At 36.5% G+C, this 18185-nt stretch overlaps 3 non-coding genes across 3 annotated transcripts; all 3 read right to left on the minus strand.

Annotated features, from left to right (window-relative positions):
• Positions 1-1529: 1529 nt before the first annotated feature.
• LOC132421295 (small nucleolar RNA SNORD115) lies at positions 1530-1607 on the minus strand. The gene has a single exon (XR_009518571.1). It is a non-coding gene; the product is annotated as a small nucleolar RNA SNORD115 (small nucleolar RNA).
• Positions 1608-5942: 4335 nt separating this feature from the next.
• Positions 5943-6021, minus strand: LOC132421294 (small nucleolar RNA SNORD115). The gene has a single exon (XR_009518570.1). It is a non-coding gene; the product is annotated as a small nucleolar RNA SNORD115 (small nucleolar RNA).
• An 11824-nt stretch (positions 6022-17845) lies between these two features.
• Positions 17846-17921, minus strand: LOC132421297 (small nucleolar RNA SNORD115). Its single transcript, XR_009518572.1, has one exon. It is a non-coding gene; the product is annotated as a small nucleolar RNA SNORD115 (small nucleolar RNA).
• Positions 17922-18185: the final 264 nt, after the last annotated feature.

Genomic DNA, 18185 nt, shown 5'->3' on the forward strand with positions numbered 1-18185 from the left:
AACAAACATAAATGAACCAGTGGACGTGTGGATCTGTGTATGAATGCATACATAAAAAATGTGTCAAGGAATGAAGAAATGACGAATATCTAAAAGACTGCTGAGAGAAGGCAGAGCATCAGTTGCTCACCTCCCATCAGAAGGCCTGTTGCCATGGCTTCTTGGCCACCAAAACTCTCTGGACGTGTGCTGGGGAACAGAGATGTTCCTTTGGGCTCGATTCTGGTCCATGCAAGCATGGGGCAGTCAATGGGACATTCGGCTTGGCCACTTGCCTGCCAAAACACAGAAAACGAGGCCATGAATTCCCATGGAATGGATGCTTGAAGAAGAAATTATCTGGAGATGGGCCCATGGGCTGAGCACTAGTCAACCTGGCAAAGCCCTGCATATGAACGTTCAGGCCGGGAATAAGAGCCATCATCTTTTGGTGCAGCAGCCCGTTTTATGGACCATCGAAGGCCCCCAAAGAACAGCAGTGCAACTACTCCCTCCTTGGCCCACATCATTTGGTCCCCCTCCACTTCGGGCAACAGGGCCTCACAATGGAGATGATACCAGGGCTCAGAAGGGCTCTCAACAACCTTACTAGGTAGGCACACTCAAAAGGGGTTTCTCCTCTTGAAGGTGCTCTCTTTGACGGCAGTGTCTCCCCTAGTGGAAGAACTCCACAGGAGATGCAATGGCTGCTAGTTGTTGAAGCAAAATCCACCAGAGGGAGTATCAGGAACAATGAACCTCACTGAGACCCCACCATCCCTGAAAGTTACCTGCCCAAGTCCCATTAAACCCAGGGGCTGCCCTTCAGCTCTCTCAATAGCCAGCAGCGTCTACATGCCAAGACCTGGTGGATGGGTTCTTGCCTGCCTCTCACCATCTCCTGTCTTGGGGCATGATTCTTCTCTACCAATGGTTCTTTGGAGACTGCAAAATACACACCACAAATGACTGTCCCCTCAGTTGATCAGAGTACTCTGCTTTGAGGTGTGCTCCTCAGGGGCCCAGGGAAGGAAACATTTCTTCCATGTGCAATCTGATTAGAATTCAGGTCTAATGAAAGGTTTTTCATTTCCTAAGATCATAGCCCTTAGTTGTGGTGCCACAGCAGAAATCCCCCTTTGGGACGACTGAGGTTCCTGAAAGGACTCCTCTCTCTTGACTGCTTTTAGTTGGGCATCCCACATAATCCAATGTCCTTTGAGGCCTGTGTCAAGGACCAAAGAGAGCCACTCACCTCAAATCATTCAGGCTGTGGCGAGACCCTTGCCAGAAAGTCTGACTGAAAGACACAATTTGAAAAGAAAGGGCTAAGAAGGCCCCGCCTAAGGCCTCTGGGCGGGTTGTGGAACTAGGAATCAGGAAAGAAAGCCAAAGATAGGACCATGACTTGTCCACATGGAAGTCCCTAGACAAGGTAAAGTCTCACATGCTTTCCTAGAAGGATAGGGTGCATCCACACCCACATCCAAGGGCTCTGGAAGGGACAGGAAGATTGCATCCTCCTGCCCCTGGATGACCAATTCCCTTGTGCTTCAGCACAATCCTGTTGAGCATGATTTTTAGACCATCATCTCTCTTGACGATAATATAATTTTTATTTTCTAATCTTTTCTGCTATTTTCATGTATCATTTTCCTCTTTCTTCAACATGCGTACCACAAAATATTTTAAAATTAATACATTATGCTGAATATTATTTCCATAATATTTTTTGACATTTAGAAGAAATATTTTTAGTGTTATTTTTTATTATATACAATATTTTTTGTTCTTTCCTTTTTTACTTTCTCAATTTTCGGGTTGATGTAATTGTATATGTTCATTTAAACATCCTAAATATTTCTGTTTTTTAATTATCATTATATATTTTTTGAATGTTATTATAGTTTTGTTTACCTTTCATTTTTTCCTGTAGAATTAGAATGTTTGTGAATTAGTTTTCCTTTTTTCCACCTTTAGTGTTTAGGAAACATGAGGTCATTTCACTGATCAATTTTATTTTATTAAACACTGATCTATATTGTTATCTCTGTATTTTTCTCTTTGCATAAGAACTTCCTCAAGTTCTATTTTTGAAGCCACATGAGTCTTTGGATTACAAATAAAATAACAGTACAGTTGTCATTTTGATTTTTTAGTGATGCTTGAACATGAATTTTAGCCTTTTTGAACATGGTTAATAAGCCATTGTTATATTGTGTGTTTTCTTCAATATCTTACCCACTTTGTAGGTACAGAAGAAATGAATTTCATAATCAATGTAAATATGCCTTCTTATATATTTAGTTAAAAAAAATCACATCATCACCTGGCAACCACAGATCAGTAAATATCTCATCAAAAATATTGGATTTGCCCTTGATAATTCTTTAAAGTTAGTTGGTCACTCATTGAGAAAAAATACTTCTCATTCAGTGACACTAGCATAGTCAATTGTAAATGCGAATCTTCTGGCATCATTTATAGCAGGGGTCCCCAACCCCCAGGCCACAGGCTGGTACCAGTCCTTGGCCTGTTAGGAACCAGGCCACACAGCAGGAGGTGAGTGGCCGGTGAGCGAGCTAAGCTTCATCTCTATTTACAGCCACTCCCCATTGCTCACACTACCACTTGAGCTCCTCCTCCTTTCATATCAGTGGCAGCATTAGATTCTCATAGGCGTGTGAGCCCTACTGTGAACTGCACATGCCACGGATCTAGGTTGCATGCTTCTTATGAGAATCTGATGCCTGATGATCTGAGGTGGAGCTGAGGTGGTGATGCTAGAGCTGGGGAGTGGTTGAAAATACAGATTATCATTAGCAGAGAGGTTTGATTACACAGAGACCATAATAAATCAATTGCTTGCAGACTCACATCAAAACCCTATCTGTGAGTGGCAAGTGACAATTAAGCTGCATCTGGTGGCAGATTTATAGTGGCAAGTGAGTTGATGTACTTCAATTGTACAGCTGCATCTGGTGGCAGGCTTTAAGTCAGAATTCAACAATCATTTTAGTCTGCGCGTGGCCTGCCCATTATTTTATTTACTACTTCCATCCACAACTCTTTCCCATACTGCGCACTTTTCTCAGTCACAGTTTTGGTAAGCCCACAAGCTAACCCTAGCCAAAATGAATAAAAAACAAACTTTGCTGGAGAGCTTCTTTGAAAATTGGGAAAGACCCAATGATGAGACAGCAGAAGACTCCAATACTGCCAAATAAAAAAAGCTGTATTTAAAAGAAAATACTAAGAGTCCTACTTAAATTATGGGTTCATTGCGACAGGTGATTCACATTCTCCAAGCCCACTTTGTATTATATGTGGCAACTGACTATCCAACAAAGCCTTGAAACCTTCAAAACTGCTTCACCACATGGAAACTAATCACCCTGAATTAAAAGACAAGACTTTGGAGTTTTTCAAAAGAACAAAACATGAACACGACGAACAGAAGTAATTATTGAAGGCCACAACTTCATCAAATGTGTCTGCACTGAGAGCATCATTCTTAGTGGCTAACAGCATTGCTAAAGCTAAGAAGCCCCTTACTATTGGTGAAAAGTTGATCTTGCCTGCTGCTAAGGACATTGGTTGTGAACTTTTAGGAGAGGCTGCAGTTCAAAAGGTGGCACATGTTCCTTTTTCAGCTAGCATCATAAATAGACAAATGGATGAAATAGCAGAGGATATTGAGGCACAATTGTTAGAGAGGATTAATGAGTCACCGTGGTACGCAATCCAGGTTGAGGAGTCTACCAATGTTGACCACAAGGCAACAATGCTTGTTTTTGTGCAATATATTTTCCAGGAGGATGTGCATGAGGATGTTATGTGTACTTTTGTTGCCAACCAACACCACAGCTGCAGAACTATCCAAGTCTTTGAATGATTACATATCAGGAAAACTGAACTGGTCATTTTGTGTTGGTATATGCATGGATGGAGCGGCTGCCATGACTGGACGGCTTTGTGGTTTCACTGCTCGGGTCAAAGAGGTCACTTCTGAATGTGAGTCTACACACTGTGTCATCCATAGAGAAATGCTGGCTAGCTGGAAAATGTCACCTGAACTTATTAGCGTTTTACAGGATGTGATTACAATTATCAACCGTATTAAAGTACATGCCCTTAACTCACGTCTGTTCGCGCAGCTCTGGGAGGAGATGGATGCAGAGCACATATGTCTTCTCCTATACACAGAAGTGACATGGCTTTCTAAAGGTAGATCATTGGCCTGAGTTTTTGAGCTATGGGAGCCGCTCCAGGGATTTCTTTTAGAAAAACTGTCACCACTGGCAGCACACTTCAGTGACACAGAATGGGTCACAAAATTTGCTTACTTGTGTGACATATTCAATCTGCTCAATGAACTCAATCTGTCACTTCAGGGGAGAATGGCAACTGTGTTCAAGTCAGCAGATAAAGTGGCTGCATTCAAAGCCAAACTGGAGTTATGGGGGCAACAACTGAACATGGCTTTTTGACATGTTTCAAACATTAGCAGAGATTTTGAAAGACACTTAGCCAGGGACTTCTTCCTCCCAGCTGGTGCATGATCACCTATCTCAGCTTTCAAAAAAGATTGAGCATTACTTCTGAACCACAAAAGACCCTAAACTGGGAAGGAATGGATCCGTGACTCATTTGTGAATAAACCAGGTGAATTGACTGTCCGTGCTAGAAGAGGATCAACTGCTTGAGATCACAAATTACGGTGGCCTTAAAAGTATGTTTGAGACAACTTCAAATCTCCATACGTTCTGGATTAAAGTCAAGACGTAATATCCTGACATTGCCACAAAAGCACTGAAAAGCCTGCTTCCATTTCCAACATCCTGTCTTTGTGCAGCAGGGTTTTCTGCAGTGACAGCAACCAAAACGAGATTATGGAGTAGACTGGACATAAACAACACACTTCAGGTGTCACTGTCTCCCATCACCCACAGCTGGGACAATCTAGTTGCAAGAAAACAAGCTCAGGGTTCCCACTGATTCTGCTTTATGGTGAGTTGTATAACTATTTCATTATACATTACAATGTAATAATAATAGAAATAAAGTGCACAATAAATGTAATGAGCTTGAATTATCCCCCAAACCATCCCACCCCTCCCCCACTGTCTGTGGAAAAATTGTCTTCCACGAAACTGGTCCCTAGTGTCAAGAAGTTTGGGGACTGCTGATTTATAGAAAATTGTTTATTATATTATATACAGTTGGTCCATATTAAGATCTGTAATTTTGTGTTGTTCTTAGTGTAAGTACTAAATTTTAAGCTTAAAATTTTAGCTCTTTAACAGTCCAACTACTGTATCTCAAATCTCTTTAATGGCATTTTCCTTCAGCTATGGGAGATTCTTTAGTACTTCAAAGTAGTGCAAAGCTACTTTTAGAATCCTGTAAAATTATAAAAATATTGTTTTCATCTTGTTTGTTGAAGTAGATTAAACATTGTACTGGGGACCAGTGAATCAAAATTTCTCAACTTCAATATTATTAATTTCATGTTCAAATGAAACTTATAAATTTACATCAAGCAAGTCAGTCACTGTTTCAAAAGGAAATTCCATATTCCTATTCAGTTTAGCTTCTGCTTAAATCTATTATTCTTAGGAGTGCATCTTCTCCAGTCAATTTTCTATTTGGAATATAACTATGACTAAAGGAATCTAGACACCTATCATCAATGCAGTGTTGCATTCCTTGGTTTAATGTCTTACTCAAAGACACATTGAGAAGAAAACAGTGGACTAATCCCTGAATGTACCTTACTATTAAAAATTATAAATTTCTGAAACAAAGTTTATAGGATGAGTATTTCTTTTTACTTTTTAGTAGATAGACAGGATTGGTTTACATAAGTTTCTTTTAAGGTTTCATTGTCTCAAGCACCAAACAAAATGCCTATAAAGGAAATAATGATTCCATATATATTTCCTTGTATTGTCACCTAGGTTTACCTTCATTTTAATTCTATTGATCATGATTTCCAAGTCATCATCTCACTTCAAGACTGTAAGTTCTCATCGTTGACTGAAGCCCTGGCTTTCCATACACATATATACACTTGGACATGAATATATGTACCAGCCAATTATGGCACCAATTTGGACTGGCATATTGACATATTCAGTGGTAGGTACCTGACTCACATTAATTCTCCAAGGCTGCAGGTCAAACCATGCTCTTCCTCTGTACTCATTATTTAAGTGTACAGGAGTAGGACAAGTATCAAAATATAGAACTAAGTCTTTCATGGAACATGGCTCTTGAAAGTTTTTCCTTAATGGAGCAATATGATAAATACTCAGAAAATGACCTAGTATAGAGGTTGTAGACTATTGACAACCCTACACAAGAATGACACAGAACACAAGTTTCTTTGGAGAACCACTCAGAACATGTCAGGAAAACACAAGAGCATCCCAATTATCATCATTTATCTATATATCAAAAGATGCCATACTGGTAATATTTGGCATTGTCTATTGCATATGAACTCTCCTAAAATGGCACACCTGAAGCCACTTGAAACTTGGAGTTTACAAATCAAGTATCAGGTTACCGGAAATAGTATTCATTTCCAGGCAGCCTCCATCATTCATAGCACATACATCATTATACTGAAAATAATGCATTAACATGATATTCAGGCACTGCAATTTATATATGGGTTTCCTCATTAATATAATCAACTTTAGGGTTAATAGAAACAGAAAATTACTGAATTTCACATTTTAATCTATGTTGGCAGAATTGTCATTTATTAAAAGTTATTCAATGGTCCTAAAGCAGCAAGACACTATTAGGATCCCATTCAATATTATATAAATATTGGTCTAGTCATTATAGAGACCTAGATGAGCATTGAACATTGATCTATATGCCAGTTAACAAAATTTTTCTTAACTGTTAATCATGTAAAATTCAAATAATAAGCAAATATTTTGTCATAAGATTACATCAAGTAGATCAGTCAATCAATAAGAACACCCCATATCAATATTCAGGCTGACTAAATGAATAAGTCTAAGTGCTTTAGGGTGAAACTTCTCTAGTCCAGTGATCTATTTGGAATGAATTTATGAGTAAGGCTGTCATTTGTCACTTAATGAGAAGGTGTAACTCTTAGCAGTATATCTTACTGTAATATGTAAAGAGAGAAAAAGAGCGAAGGATAGAACCCAAAGGTGCAACACTATTAGGAATTATAAATCATTAAACAAAGCTTAATAGATGAACAATTTTTCTTTACTTATAGGCACATAGATTGATTTAGACACATATGTTTTTCTTAAGGCACCATTGTCTCAATTCAAATATATCTCCTTGAAGGACTGGCATCCATCTAACATATTAGTTTCACATATGTATAGGAGAAAACTTATGTTTTTTAGTGAAGTTAGTTTTAGTAGTTTTGTTTTCAGAAGTTTCAGTCTGCAATTGCCAAGTTTCAGCTCTTCTATGATTAATCTTTTTACAACATTATTTAATCTCTCCATATATAGTAACACGCCCAAATCTAACTGTTGTTCTAAGTATGTGCAATCTTGTATTTCAGTACTAGTAAGTGTATATTGCAATTGTTGAATAACTAATTGTTCAGTTATATGAGTGAAGGCTTGTGAAAAATATTTAGGTACATTTTTTTTTTGCAGCAGGGTTTCATTCCCAGGTGTCCAATTCCAAATTATTTCTCAATTCCATTTTCACTTTTCTCTATAGTTGTATTCTGTATTAGGTTTTGATTCCACCCTGTTTGCATCTGAATTACATCTTTCTGCAATTGTCCCAAGGCACTAAGTATGTTTGTCCATATTTCTATATCAATAGAGTTTGTAATTGTTGTCCCAGCTTCTATTTACCTATAAATATGGTATTTAGTAAATCTCTTTTAGTTTGATCATGACACATTTTAATATTCATGTAAACACTTTTCATAGTCATAAAGCCTATTGCATACAAGTAGAATTGAGTTGAATTGACTCAAATTAGAAGTAGTAATATTAAAAGCAATAGTCCATTTAATGACCCTAGAAACCTTAAGTATGGAGACTGGAGATTGCTAAGTTCTAAATAAGGTAGGCTTATTTTTAATGGGACACTATATTTTGGGACTTTTAAAGGAAATATGCTATATAATTTGGGCTGGGATATGTCTTCCTCATTGTACATTCATTCCAGTTTTGTCAAACTGGGCTCCAATGGCTATATAACGTAGAGAGCAGTTGGAGTTTTGTGTTATTGTTCAAGGACTTTCAATTTGAATATACTTGTATTTAGTTCGACTGGTTAAAAATTTCTTCCCATTAGTATATTCAATAACACAAAGGGTGATATTTAAGATTGTTTTATTTGGGTAAATAGATCAATAGATAGTCTGTGGGTTTCATTCTTCTAAATTTAAACTATCCAATTGAAGGATCTGAAGTATTATGGCAAAATATGTATTTCGTGAGTCCTCACTCCATATTCAGAACATTTGTAATCAATTCAAAATTCCCTGAGGTTAATATACTCACTTTTAAAGGAAGAAGGTCTAATACTATAAGCTTCATGTTCAACTGATATAAAATAGAATAAGTATCAAAATTATAATGGTCAAGGTAATTAAGAAGTAACACAAAAATCTATGTCTCCTACTGTCTGTCCACTAGACAAACTTTTTCTTCAGCCTGCATATTATTTTAAATTACTATCTAGAGGATTTAACCTTAAGGTTCTTAATGGAAATTGTGGCCCACTCAATCATAGGTGTTGGTCTCACAAGAGAAGCATGCATCTACTTGGGTTTCTTCTTCACCTTGATGTGAATTATCAACAAACCTTGATGTGAATTATCAACAAACCTGGTAGGATTCTGTCTGGTGTGACGACCATCAGTCTGATATTGGAACAATTTGATATATACCAGGTCTCCTGTTCAATATTGATGGCATACCTCCTCAGGGAAATTTTTCCAGCATCTGGCAAAATAAGTCCAGGGAAGCCTGCAAACTCTTTAAGTATTATATTTGATCATGACTACTTTTTATTGCATCAGATAATGGGTTAGGCTTAAACCCTAAATTCAAATATCTTCTAATTGAAATTTGAAATTTGCTTACTAGAAGGAGTTAACCTAATTTTAATGAAACCAATGGTAAGGCTTTGAGCCACTGCAAGTGAGTGGTTTGATGTAATTTAGCCAAATAAATTTTAGGATATGGTTCATTAATTCCACTTGTCCAGGAACTGGAAATGATAAAAAGTAGGCAAAATTTGAGTACTTGTAGGATGTTACAAAGCTCCTAAATTACAAAATATATAATTACTTTCTCTATTGGATTCTAGATATTTAGGAATTCCAAAAGTTGAGACGATATAATTTAAAAAGGTGTTTTTCACTGCTCGAGCATCAGTTTTAGCCTATGGAAACATGTCTGGCAGTCTAAACATCATACTCAACATTACTAAAAATATTTGATACCGTCTAAAGGTCTAATCTTGATCAAGTCCATTTGCCACCGTATTCCAGGTAACATTGGCTTTAGATGGCTTCCTTGATTTATCTTAGGTGTTACCTGTAAATAATTTTTTTCAAACAACACATCTTTGTATTATTTACTGAATTATAGGTGTTGCAATATTCCAAAATATTCAGTATATTCCTTCTGTTTGAAAAAGCATGGAAAAGCCACCCAAGCATACAATGGAAATATTGTAAAGAAAAATTCCCATCATGTAATTCCCATTTTCCTATGGTGTTATTCTTATTTACCCTTGATTTATAATTTTCTAATTATTATAGAGTTAGATATTTCTGAAATTATGAATAGGAGTTTCTGGGTAGAAATAATGGGCATTTAATTTTTCCAGTCCAAAACTCAGTAGCTCTTTTCACAACTTGGTCTGAAAATTCTTTTTTTAGATAATTTTTTTCCAGAGTATGAATTTTACAATCAATAATATAATTCTGTTAGAGAATTTTCAATGACTCTAATACATTGGTGATTCATTTCCCATGTAATATTTTAGTTTCTACCAACGTTTGAAAACCTCCATTCTTCCAAAGTTTGCTGGTGGCCTAACAGACCATAAAGATATTTATTATCAGCATAGATATTCATTTTAAGACTAAAGGCTAGTCTAAGGTAACATTGGCAAGATGGTAAATAGGCATCCCTGTCCCTAGTTCCTTCACAGAAAAACAATTTAGCAACTATACACAGATGAAAATGCTGTCCTGAATGCCTGACACCTCAGGGGTAAGGCTATATATAGTACACTGGTGGAGCATGAAAAACAAGAAAACTACATCAAAAAGGGTTAGAATAAACATTTCACTTTTTACATGTCACCCCTTCCCTGAGCTGGAACAGCAACACACTGAGAAGGATCTCTTTGGCCCATGATTTCTCCAGTTGGGGAAAGAGAAATTAAGACATACATCCAAATTCCCCAGGGTTTCAGGGCATTGTCTGAGAGGCCCACTTATCTCTCAGCTCACATGGAACACTGAGAGAACTGGCATTGGTATACCACCTGGGGACAGCTAGGAACAAGGAAAAGGGTTATGGGTTCACAGTAACTTATACTGCAGATCTTTACAGAAGTCTTGTGCTCCTAACAACAACATTGCCTTGTCCAACCAGGGCCCTTGCTACCAGCATTGTTAGAACAAGGAGTCTCCCACCAATCCCACCCAACCAGAGAACACAGGTGCAGCCCTGTCCAACTATAAGGCCCAACTCACACCTCCCCCTATGACAGATCCCAGCAAGTGTCCTCACCCAACATCAGAGTATTGGTAGTTTGCCTCTCCTGTCTATGGGTGCCAAGAACTGGCCTTCCCATAATCCCAGGTTGAGCTGACTGGTGAATGACTTTCTTCTGAAGCCAAGATTTAATGAGTTGCTTTAATGAATTTGTATAAAGGAAACTAATACAGCCACAATAACTAACCCTAAAGAAATAGATATCTACCAACAACCTGATAAAGAACTTAAAATAATTGTTTTAAAGGAGCTCAGAGAACTAAAAGAGAACACATATAAACAATTGAATGAAATCAGAAAAATAATACCTGGACAAAATGTGAAGTTCAATAAATAAATAGAAACAAGAAAAAATCAAACAGAAATTCTAGAGCTAAAGAATACAATCATTGCACTACAAATTTCAACAGAGAGCTTCAGCAGTGTACTTGATCAAACAGGAGAAAGAATTGGTGAACTTGAAGACAAGTCATTTAAAATTATTCAGTCAGAGGGATAAAAAGAGAAAAGAACTTAAAAAAAAAGAAAGCCTACAGGAGTATGGAATACCATCACATGGAACAATATTTGCATTATGGGAATTCTAGAAGGAGAAGAGAAAGAGAAAGAGACAAAAATTCTATTTTTAAAAAAATGGCTGACAAATTACCAAATTTGTGGAGAGAAATGGATTTCATGAAGCTTAAGAGTCACAAAATAGCTTGAACCCAATGAGATCTACACCAAGGCACAGTATAATTAAATTGGAAAAGGCAAAGGCAAAGAGATATCCATGAAATCAGCAAAAGATAAGTGACTTATCACACACAAAGGAATTCACATACGACTATAAGTGGATTTATCTGCAGAAACCTTGTAGGCCAGGAGAGAAAGAAATAATATATTCAAAATACTGAAAGGAAAAAACACTTTGCCAATCAAGAATATTAAACTGGTAAGACTGTCCTTTAAAAATAGAGGTGATATTAAGACTTTCCCAGTTAAATAAAAAATTGAGGGAGTTTGTCACCTACCTTACAAGAAAAGTTTAAGGGTGCTCTTCAAGTTGAAATGAATAAACACTAAACAGGAACACAAAAGTGTATGAAAGTACAAATCTCACTTGTAAAAGTAAATATATAGACAAACACAGAATAGTGTTAATAGTTTTAATAACGTATAAATTAGTTTCATCCTGCTACATTAGTATAAAAATGAAAAGACAAAACTATTAAGAATAACTATAACCACAAGAACTTTTTAATAGATTCACAATTTAAAAACAGAAATAAAATCCAACATCAATAAATAAAGTTGAACATATGGGGGAAAATAAAAGTGTAGAGCTTTTTATGCATTTGAAGTTGTTATCAGTTTAAATTAGACCATTATAACTATAGATAGTTCAATGCAAGCCTCATGGAAACCACAAAAGAAATAACTTATGGTAGATCCACAAAAGTTGGAGAGAAAATAAACAGTATAACTGCAAAAAGAATTATCAAACCACAAGAGAACAGGGGAACAAAGGAACTACAAATCAGACAGAAAACAATTAACAAAATGACAATAGTAAGTCCTTACCTGTCAATGATTATTTTCAATGTAAATGAATTAAACTCATGATTCAAAAGACATAGAGTGACTGAATGTCCTCTAAAATAACAAGGCCCAACCATATGCTGTTTACAAGAGACTCAGATTTATGTACATATGTAGGCTGAAAGTGAGAAGGAAAAAGGAATTTCATGCAAATGACAACAAAAGAGAGCAGGAATGGCAATTACATTAGGTGAAATTGACTTTAAGACAAAAAAACTGTAATAAGAGACAAATAAGTCATTATACAATGATAAAAGGGCCAATTCAACAAGAAGATGTAACAGTTATGATTATATATGCACCCAACACCCAACATCAAAGCACCTAGCTGACTTAGATTTGACAGAAGTGAAGGGTGAAATAGCAACAATAGAATAATAGTAGGTGACTTTAATAACTCACTTTCAATAATAGATAGATAATCCAGACAAAAAGTCAATAAGAAAACATCAGACTTAACACTATAGACCATTATAGACCTAATAAATATATACAGAACATTCTATCCAATAGCTTCAGAATACATATTCTTTTAAGTACACAAATATTCTCCAGGATATATTATATGTTAGGCCACAATGCATGTTTTAACAAAATCAAGATTATTGAGATTATCATGTGTCTTTTCCAACCACAATGGTATGAAACTAGAAATCAATAACAGAAGGAATGTTGGAAAATTCACAAATATGTGGAAATTAAAAAACACACTCCTGAACAACTAATGGGTCACAAAAAGAAATAAAAAGTCATAAAAGAAATAAAAAGTAAAATTAAAAATATCTTGAGACAACTGAAAATGGAAACACAACATACTTATGAGGTGAAGCAAAAGCAGTTCTAAGAGGGAATTTTATAGGAATAAATGCCTACATTAAGAAAAAAAGAAAGATCTCAAATAACCTAACTTTACAATTCAAAAAACTAGAAAAAGAAAAAACTAAGCTCCAAGTTAGCTGAAGGGAGGAAATAATAAAGATCAGAGCAGAAATAAATGAAATAGAGACTAGACAAAGCAATATAAATATTTTTAAGTTGTTTTTTTTTGTAAAAGATAAACACCATTGACAAACCTTTAGCTAGACTACCTGAGGAAAAAAGCAACACAAATAAAATTATAAATGAAAGAGGAGACATTGCCACTTGGACTAACTTTATGTTTGAGGGAACAGAAGCATCTAAAATCTCATGAGGGTTGACTACTGCATAACATACTATTATAGTCTCTTGTGGGTCGGTGAACAATATTAAGTCAGCTTTGGGAATAGGAATATTAGGTGAATCAGACCAAGGTCCAATATCTACATCAGTGACTGTGAGGCAGTCATATTCAACCTGTTTTTTCAGGATAAGGCAACATAGTAGCTGGGTTCAAGAGGCTACACTTGCCCAGAGTAGTATTAGGATTAGAAAATAAGATTTGTTCATAGCTAGACTGGCAACACAGTGAGAAATGAATCTTAAAAACTTGTAAAATAGTAACATCATGAGGTATCTATAAGTAAATTGTGTTCCAAGATTAAAGCCTGAGTCTTTCAATCAAGAGAGTTTTTGCTATTATGCCTTATAAATACCTTTGCATTCCCAGAGCAACAAAATCTAATAACACAGAAAAGTAAGCAATATGCCTATAATTAGGGCCTAAGTTTTGAATAAGCTATTAGAAGCACCCTAAATCTTATGACAGAACATGTAGAAGGTTTTATCAAAGTTAAAAACTAATACACATGGAGAAACAACAGCTATTCTAAGAATGTGAAAGGCTTCTTGATTTTGTCTGTACTACAATTTTGGTATTTCATGTAACATACCAGGAGAGGTTTAGCCTTTTCATAAAAGGCAAGGATCCACAACCAACTCTCAAAATCAGTGGAGGGGTGTGTGTGTGTGTGTGTGTGTTTAACATTGTTTCATTTGTATATTAGGCTGAGTTCAGGACGCAACCATCTTCTGTCTGTTGGCCAATAATACATATCTCAAATATTTGACTTCAGTTTGATAATACTGCAACATATTCAGGAAGACATTGTGTCTTGGGAGACTAAGAAATTTAGTAAAGCTAAAGTATCTTCTTTATTAACATGTAAGATATTAGCAGCTATCAATAAATCAACCAGCATTGAATTAGTTTGGAGCATCAAGGCAGAGACAATTTGTTAATTTTTCTTGTAAATACCTAGAGAATACAGTAAATAAATCTCTGAATTTCTGGGGAATCAATTGCCACAAATATTAAAAGCCTACATAGGTAAAGTCAAGTAGGAACATTGACTCCTTAGCTAAAGGTAAAAGAAAGAAAGCTGAACATAAGTCTATTACATAAAAATAATTAGCTTATTCAGACACAGAAGTTAGTGTAGTAGCAAGAATGTGTACCACAGGTATCAGACCAATTATGACTTATTTATTCTTCTCAGATCATGGACAAATCTATAAACAGATTGACCTTGTAAAATATTTCTTTCTTTCTTAAGGTAATATGGGAGAATTATAAGGTAAATATACTTTCTTTATTATGCCTATTTTCACATTTCTCTAATTACTGGTTCTATACCTTGTATTTGAGCTACAGATAGAGAATATGTTTTATACATGGCCATGTTTTTTCTTTATTGTAAACTATAACAATGAGATTCGTCCCTTTTATTAAATTTCTCTATTTTTTTCCTCCCATAAATATAGATTTCCTGTAATTTGGGTGTACGTTTTCAGCACTAGGTGAGACTGCTGTTCTCCCATAGTTCCCCACCCCCCCCGCTTTTTTTTTTTTTCCGGTACACGGGCCTCTCACTATTGTGGTCTCTCCCGTTGCGGAGCACAGGCTCCGGACGCGCAGGCTTAGCGGCCATGGCTCACGGGCTTAGCCACTCCGCGGCATGTGGGATCTTCCCGAACCGGGGCATGAACCCGTGTCCCCTGCATCGGCAGGCGGACTCTCAACCACTGCGCCACCAGGGAAGCCCCCCTTTTGTTTTTGAAAGCACTTATTTACTAACCTAGATGCCTTGCATCCCAAGTGCTCCAACAACACTCTATCCAGAATATAGAATATCATATCCCTTTGTTACATAGTTAAGTCCCTTTTTGGAATTATCAAGCACATCAGAAGACAAGGCATATTCTTCTACGGAAATACCTGTTTGCATGGGAACTTCAGAGGAGAAAGAACAGATAGGTCATCCAGAAACACCCATATCTTGGATATTTTTCTGAGTTAGAGTAAAACAAGAAAGGTAGTAGAAATTGCAGAATTCATGGCTTCAGTATCCACAAGAAAGGACTGGAAAAGTTTAAAATGGGGAAAAGAAACAGAAATGTAAGTTCATTCCATTCCCATTTCTAAGGTTCTCTCATTATGTCAATTTTGTCCATAAGTTTGCACCATTTGCCAATTACTTTCTGTCTGATTTCCTGGAGTGGGAAAGAACCTCTTGAGGAGGTGGTAAAGCTTCAGAGTTAGGTTGTATCCCTTGCATCTTCCTCAGTCTGTTCCAGCATTATTTCTGCCAATGTCTTGACTTTTCAATAGTGAATTATTGACTTTCCATCAGGTGTGCCTTTTTATTTGTTGGGGTCTCCAGATAATATTGTGTTCCCTTGTAAATAATTATAACTAGGCAGCTAAGCTGCAGTCTTAAGTTTCTTTACGGCTAATCTTTCTACATATTTTCTCAAAGCTGGATTGTAGCCACCAATATCTGAGAAATTATCTGTTCTTATCATCAACCTACTTTTTCTCCTACTTGTATTTAAATTCCTGGCAACAAAAGTGCCATAAGTCTATTCTGATCTTCACATGGATTTATATATGTAAACTTATAAAATGCCTCAGTGAACTGTGTTGAAAAATAATGAAGGACTCAGCTTCTGAGGACAGCATTTAGCTTCTCTCAGTTTACCTTCTGCAGAAAGCTTTCGAGGAATCTTGTCAGTAGTCTCTCATGTTAGGTTTCCAAGGTACAAAGAATAGAATAGCCTGAGTTGTTGGAGGAAGTGTACAGTTGGATTCCTGAGGACTTGGAACTCCCTAATATGGAGATTACTATTTTACCTTCATTGTGCCTGTTCCATTAGTCAACTGGAGGCAACAGTTTGTGTAGCAGCCAGTATGCATCCCCATGTATAGGGCCGTAGACTGAAAACACAGTGCAGATCACCTCCGGAAAATTTTGTGGATCTCTCCAGAGCACTAGGGAAAAGGGCATATAGATTCTTACTATTTCTAGTCCTTCCAGCAGCCCTTAATACATTCTACCAGTTATTTGAGTTGCTGGAGATACAAAAGTATAGGGCTGATATTCTTCTTATTGAAATGAAAAATAAATTCTTTTCTATGACAATGTAGTTTCAGTTCTCATTTTGCCATTTAGTAGTATGACTGTTTTGATTCCCTTTCTTCCAGGTCATTAGGCAACCACTGCCCAACCTCATGTTTTCATTCTATGACACAGTCTCTTACACAACTTTTCAATGACTACTTGTGTTTTACTCTTAATCATATCTGCTTCCATAGCTTGCTTTGCATAGCCTAGAACACTCCTACATCCTTTCCCAAGAATGGCGCCTATGCTGGGGATTAACATAATGACATAAGCCATGGCACTTCCCTTATACATTTATTTGATCCTGAAAAGTCTAACCCAGGTTGGGTTTCTTAAAAACCTTGTGCCAAAGTAGATTAGGGTTTGGGTAGATTCAGTGAAGTTAGTCTGTGTAGCTTTCATGTATCCCTGGTGTAGCAGGACAGAAAGTCATCTTTCTCAGTAGTCTTTGTCTAAGAGGACAGTAGTCAAAAATGAAAACTGTATTTCATGGGTATTATTCCTAAAAAGTAAATACGATACCAGGAAGCTCCTAATTTTATTGATTTTTACATCCACAGGAAAACAAATATCTGGATCACATGGATTCACCCTTCCCAGAATCCTTGAATAGTCATAGTCCAAAAACGATCCACAAGTGTAACACATTAAAACTCTGAAATAATATAACAGGCTTGAATTTGTCTACTTGGACATTTAGAACCAAGCAAATATTGCACCATAGAGCTGGTATTGATGAATCACAAACCTTTTGCAACTTCCAGTAAAGCACACTCAGGTGAAAAGCGAAATTCTTCTGATGAAGATCCCATTATATATATATCACTCATGGAGAAAAAGAACCCATAATGATATTTATATCATCAGAAAGAATAAAGCTAAATGCCCTAGAAGTAAGTCTTTACTAGTTTAGAAGTGTGTTTCACACTTACCAGTTATCAAAGGCAGCCTAATCCATTTAATGTACACACAATGTAAAAAAAAAGAGTTGAGGTATGATTTCAAAAAATATGAGAATAAACCACCACAATCTGATTAATATAAAAGAAACCATTGTTTACCTGGAAAGAGGTAGAAGAGGTGGATGAAACAAATTTCCCATATGGGCTTTATTACCTGAAGTCCATGAATAGAGTTTCTACTACAGTGAAGCTAAGAACCCTCACTCCCACTTTGTAATCCAGGATTGTCACCTCTGCTGGGCCCCAGAGTAATTTTATTAAGCATGATTTTTATGCAATCACATCTCCTCAAGATATGATGTCCTCATTCACTCAAACCATGGCATCACCCACACCTATAATTTCTTTGTCCTGTAATTTTTTACTAATGGCATCCTTAAATTCTGGGTCCCAAGTTGACTGGAGATCTGAGAGATTCAGTGCGGGACAACTGGGTAGTTAATCATGCCCCAGGGAAAGTGAGCTCAAGTGTCTTCTTCCCCATTTGTTTTTGTCTGTGAGGAAGGATCAGGGCGGTAGTCAAAGAAGAAAACTATGTATCTCATGTTTGCATTTCTCATGTGTTCCTCTGTGATTTA

The sequence above is a fragment of the Delphinus delphis genome, chromosome 2 (genome assembly GCF_949987515.2).
Source record: "Delphinus delphis chromosome 2, mDelDel1.2, whole genome shotgun sequence".
NCBI lineage: Eukaryota > Metazoa > Chordata > Mammalia > Artiodactyla > Delphinidae > Delphinus > Delphinus delphis.